General features: G+C 49.8%; 1 protein-coding gene across 1 annotated transcript in view; it reads left to right on the top strand.

Annotated features, from left to right (window-relative positions):
- Window positions 1-5,032, top strand: part of LOC143981469 (uncharacterized) — a 67,886-nt gene extending 62,854 nt beyond the window's left edge. Inside the window, exon 7 of the mRNA XM_077479349.1 lies at window positions 4,926-5,032. The gene's annotated coding sequence lies outside the window, so the exon portion shown is untranslated. The remainder of the gene's footprint in view (window positions 1-4,925) is intronic.
- Window positions 5,033-6,000: the final 968 nt, after the last annotated feature.

Raw genomic sequence — 6,000 nt, forward strand, 5'->3', positions numbered from 1 at the left:
CCCCCTTTCCTTCCAACCACTGTGTGCTCCTCCTCCCCCCTCCCTCCAACCACTGTGTGCTCCTCCTCCTCCCTCCCTCCAACCACTGTGTGCTCCTCCTCCCCCCTCCCTCCAACCACTGTGTGCTCCTCCTCCCCCCTCCCTCCAACCACTGTGTGCTCCTCCTCCCCCTCCCTCCAACCACTGTGTGCTCCTCCTCCCCCCTCCCTCCAACCACTGTGTGCTCCCCTCCCCCCCTCCCTCCAACCACTGTGTGCTCCTCCTCCCCCCTCCCTCCAACCACTGTGTGCTCCTCCTCCCCCCTTTCCTTCCAACCACTGTGTGCTCCTCCTCCCCCCTCCCTCCAACCACTGTGTGCTCCTCCTCCTCCCTCCCTCCAACCACTGTGTGCTCCTCCTCCCCCCTCCCTCCAACCACTGTGTGCTCCTCCTCCCCCCTCCCTCCAACCACTGTGTGCTCCTCCTCCCCCTCCCTCCAACCACTGTGTGCTCCTCCTCCCCCCTCCCTCCAACCACTGTGTGCTCCTCCTCCCCCCTTTCCTTCCAACCACTGTGTGCTCCTCCTCCCCCCTCCCTCCAACCACTGTGTGCTCCTCCTCCCCCTCCCTCCAACCACTGTGTGCTCCTCCTCCCCCCTCCCTCCAACCACTGTGTGCTCCTCCTCCCCCCTCCCTCCAACCACTGTGTGCTCCTCCTCCCCCTCCCTCCAACCACTGTGTGCTCCTCCTCCCCCCTCCCTCCAACCACTGTGTGCTCCTCCTCCCCCCTTTCCTTCCAACCACTGTGTGCTCCTCCTCCCCCCTCCCTCCAACCACTGTGTGCTCCTCCTCCCCCCTCCCTCCAACCACTGTGTGCTCCTCCTCCCCCCTCCCTCCAACCACTGTGTGCTCCTCCTCCCCCCTCCCTCCAACCACTGTGTGCTCCTCCTCCCCCCTCCCTCCAACCACTGTGTGCTCCTCCTCCCCCCTCCCTCCAACCACTGTGTGCTCCTCCTCCCCCCTCCCTCCAACCACTGTGTGCTCCTCCTCCCCCCTCCCTCCAACCACTGTGTGCTCCTCCTCCCCCCTCCCTCCAACCACTGTGTGCCCCTCCTCCCCCCTCCCTCCAACCACTGTGTGCCCCTCCTCCCCCCTCCCTCCAACCACTGTGTGCCCCTCCTCCCCCCTCCCTCCAACCACTGTGTGCCCCTCCTCCCCCCTCCCTCCAACCACTGTGTGCCCCTCCTCCCCCCTCCCTCCAACCACTGTGTGCCCCTCCTCCCCCCTCCCTCCAACCACTGTGTGCCCCTCCTCCCCCCTCCCTCCAACCACTGTGTGCCCCTCCTCCCCCCTCCCTCCAACCACGGTGTGCTCCTCCTCCCCCCTCCCTCCAACCACGGTGTGCTCCTCCTCCCCCTCCCTCCAACCACGGTGTGCTCCTCCTCCCCCCTTTCCTTCCAACCACTGTGTGCTCCTCCTCCCCCTCCCTCCAACCACGGTGTGCTCCTCCTCCCCCCTCCCTCCAACCACGGTGTGCTCCTCCTCCCCCCTTTCCTTCCAACCACTGTGTGCTCATTGTTGCGTGCTTAGGGTCATTGTCATGTTGGAAGGTAAACCTTCTTCTCATTGATGACGTTCTGCCAGCAGAGGGCAGCAGATTTTCCTTCAAGAATTTGATGTAAATTTTCCCCCGTCCATTCTTCCTTCTATCCTGACAAGTGTCCCAGGCCCTGCTGCAAAGATACACCCCCCCCCCCCCCCGCCCCAATACCAAGATATTACCCCCCTCCATGCTTTACTGTAGGAATGGTGTTATTTGGATGGATTCCCGGCAGGCATATCATTGAAGCCAAATCATTCTATTTTAGTCTTATCTGACCATACCACCTTTTCCATGTGGCCTCACAATCTTTGTGTTGCGTTTTTGTTAAAGCTCGGTGACGGCATGTGGCCTTTCTTGAGGAGTGTCCTTATTATTTTTTTTTGTTCCACCAGTGGAAGGAAAATGATACAAATAAATATGTGAAAAGTTTGGGGGAGGGGCATTTGTATGGCGCCCCCTTTACTCTGATACCCCTAACTAAAATCTAGAGGAACCAATTGCCTTCAGAAGTCACCTAATTAGTAAATAGAGTCCATCTGTGTGTCACTTAATCTTAGTATAAATACAGCTGTTCTGTGAAGCCCTCAGAGGTTTGTTAGAGAACCTTAGTGAACAAACAGCATCATGAAGGCCAAGGAACACACCAGACAGGTCAGGGATAAAGCTGTGGAGAAGTATAAAGCAGGGTGAGGTTATAAAAATAAATATCTCCCAAGCTTTGAACATCTCACTGAGCTCTGTTCAATCCATCATCGGAAAATGGAAAGAGTATGGCACAACTGCAAACCTACCAAGACACGGCCGTCTACCTAAACTGACCGGGCCGGGCAAGGAGCGCATTCATCAGAGAAGAAGCCAAGAGGTCCATGGTGACTCTGGAGGAGCTGCAGAGATCCACAGCTCAGGGGGGAGAATCTGTCCACAGGACAACTATTAGTCGTCTCTCCACAAATCTGCCCTTTATGGAAGAGTGACAAGAAGAAAGACATTGGAGAAAGAAAGTCATAAGAAGTCCTGTTTGTAGTTTGTGAGAAGCCATGTGGGGGAGGGGGCAGCAAACATGTGGAAGAAGGTGATCTGGTCAGATGAGACCAAAATTGAACTCTTTGACCTAAAAGTAAAACGCCGTGTGTGGGGAAAACTAACACTGCCCATCCCCCCGAACACACCATCCCCACCGTGAGACATGGTGGTGGCAGCATCATGTGGTGGGGATGGTTTTCTTCAGCAGGGACATGGACGCTGGTCAGAGTTGATGGGAAGATGGATGGAGACAAATACAGGACAGTCTTAGAAGAAAACCTGTTAGAGTCTACAAAAGACTTGAGACCGGGGCGGAGGTTCCCCTTCCAGTGTGTGTGTGTAATAAATATATATATTTTATTACCTTAGTTGGTAGACACTATAACTTTTACATAAATCTATCAATATACACTTAGTGGGATTTATTTTTATTTATTTTTTTAACCAAAGACATGAAGCAGAATACATATTGGCCTAAATTTATGAAGAATTTTTATTTGTAAGCGTTTTTTCAACCATCAAAAGAAAGCGATTTGTGGGGGGGGGATTCTATATATGTGATTTGGGTACAGTGTTACATAACTGTGTATTTACCAGTTAACCACTTCAGCCCCAGAACAATTTACCCCCTTCCTGACCAGAGCACTTTTGTGATTCGGCACTGCGTCGCTTTAACTGACAATTGCGCGGTCGTGCGACGTTGTACTCAAACAAAACTGATGTCCTTTTTTCCCCCACAAATAGAGATTTCTTTTGGTGGTATTTGATCACATCTGCAGTTTTTCTTTTTTGCACTATAAACAAAAAAAAATCGACAATTTTGAAGAAAAAAATATTTTATGCTATAATAAATATCCCCCAAAAATATATTTAAAAAAAAGCCCCGTGTCTCTGTGTCCCTTTTCACACGCCCAGAGCTGCAGCTCCACTCCTCCCCCTCCATCTCCTGATTGGCTTTTGGCAGCAGTAGGGGCCATTGGCTCCCACTGCTGGCAATCGCAGCCAATTGGGAGTGCGAGTTCCCGAACAGATCAGGCTTTCGTGGACATCGCTGGATGGAGATGGGGCTCAGGTAAGTATTGGGGAGGCTGTTGCACACAGAGGTTTTTTTTTTAGGGCTGTGGAAATTAAAAATTAATTCTTCGATAAATTGATTCATTCTTTAGATCAGTACTTACCTCTCCACCGGCTTCAGGGAGTTCCATCAGAGATCTGGTGACGCCACAGGACTCCTCCCCCACCCCTTCCCCAAGTGCCACCGTCTGCTAACGAAGGGAAGGGGGAGTAGTCCGGTGACATCACTGGACTCCTCCCCCCCCTTCCCCAAGTGCCACCATCTGCTAACGAAGGGAAGGGGGGAGTAGTCTGGTGACATCACTGGACTCCTCACCCCCTTCCCCAAGTGCCACCATCTGCTAATGAAGGGAAGGGGGGAGTAGTCCGGTGACGTTGATGTTCTGAACGTAGCGCATACGGGGGAATGACGTCACTCGCTGCTGCCCTACGGAACTAACACGATTGTCGGCATTACATGCTGTGTGTTTTTATCATCTTTATGTGAGTAGTTTGTGTTTGAACACAATTAAATCTTCTACTTAAGCGGTGGGCACTGAGATCTTTTCTTTCTACCGATGACCCGGCGTCCTTGCTGAGATTGTGAGAGAAGTTTATGGTCAGTGTTAACCCTTTTGATACCCGCTTGCATGACCACCTGTTTGCACAGGGGTCCATGCCATAAGATGAGAGTGATTAGTTAGACCGGTGGTGGAGGGATTGTCACACTACTGTGGGAAATAAAACTGACTTACGTCAGTGCTACAGTTTGAAATGAAAACGTATTTGTGTGAACTGTGAAGTCAAGTCATGGATTGTGGAAACTAACTAGTGTCAGGTGATTGTATATAGTGTATACCACATTTACCACTGACTAATGCAGAGCTGCAATGCAAGGAGATCAGCTAAAAGTAGTTGGATCTGTATGTGCGTTATAATTCATCGAAATTAGTCAATTTCATATTTTTTTATTTTAATCAGTAACAGCCCTAGTTTTTTTATTTTTTTTTTATTTATTTTTTTACCTTTTATACATAGAATGCACTTTATGTTGGTGCAAAGGCAGAAAGTGATTGTAATGTTAGGTTTGTCTTCTCTTATGTCGGAGGCCGGGAGCCTAGGTGACCCTGTAATACACAACCGGCAGGATTGTGTTCAGATTTTTTCTCCAAAAAACATTCTCCTCCAGTGTCTGTTGTGTATAAATGTTGTCTAATGTTCCTCCTGCTCTCCATGATACCTGAATTACCATATTTTCCTTCTTTTTAGGCTGGAAGGACATGACATGAAGGCTCGGATATATCCGCACTATGGAACTTTGTCTCGTTGGTAGGACTTTTTTCCAGTCCTCCCGTCTTCTGGAGCCAAATACAAAGGGGACATGGAGAAAGGACAATACTGAGCCAATCAACCAGGAAGAAGGCACATTGTCATTTTTCATGCTTGGTTTTCATATTTTTTTTGTTTTTGTTCTGTGTTTTTTTTTTGTTTTTTTTTTAATGACTATTTCATATAAGCTGCAGCTTGACATCTGTGCTTCCGTTTTATGGAGTGAGACTGTGAATGATGACTGAGCTCGTCCCCTCCCTGGATGCAGAAGTATTTGTGGAAAGTGGGGTCTTCCCTGCTCTGTCAGACATCAAGATCCTCTGTGGAACATCGTAGATTGGGATGCTGATGATGTTGAACTTGGGGCGTCATACAAAATGGAAGGGACAGGAAGTGCAAAGAGGAATCTGGCCCAGATGATGATGATGATGGGTGTAACTGGAGGACACTGAGGATGATGGGTGTAACTGGAGGACACTGAGGATGATGGGGTGTAACTGGAGGACACTGAGGATGATGGGGTGTAACTGGAGGACACTGAGGATGATGGGTGTAATAGGAGGATGATGGGGTGTAACTGGAGGACACTGAGGATGATGGGGTGTAACTGGAGGACACTGAGGATGATGGGGTGTAACTGGAGGACACTGAGGATGATGGGGTGTAACTGGAGGACACTGAGGATGATGGGGTGTAACTGGAGGACACTGAGGATGATGGGTGTAACTGGAGGACACTGAGGAGTATGATGGGGTATATTTGGAGGATGATGGGGTATATTTGGAGGATGACACGGATACACCACAAAGTATTGGCTTCTCTCACAGCTCTTTAGCCAACTATTTTGTCACAATATGGTCTCACCATGTGTGGCCTCCATCTTTGTATCTCCTGGAGAACAGCAGCTGTTGATTGTTCTGGGGAGCAGTTGGCTTTATCTCGATCTTATGCAGTATTTACCATAGTCTTATTTTTATTTATTTTTTTACAATGTTCATACTTTTATTTCATGTTT

The sequence above is a fragment of the Lithobates pipiens genome, unplaced genomic scaffold, assembly GCF_037356315.1.
Source record: "Lithobates pipiens isolate NorthernLeopardFrog02 unplaced genomic scaffold, aLitPip1_a1.2 Scaffold_16, whole genome shotgun sequence".
NCBI classification, from domain to species: Eukaryota; Metazoa; Chordata; class Amphibia; order Anura; family Ranidae; genus Lithobates; species Lithobates pipiens.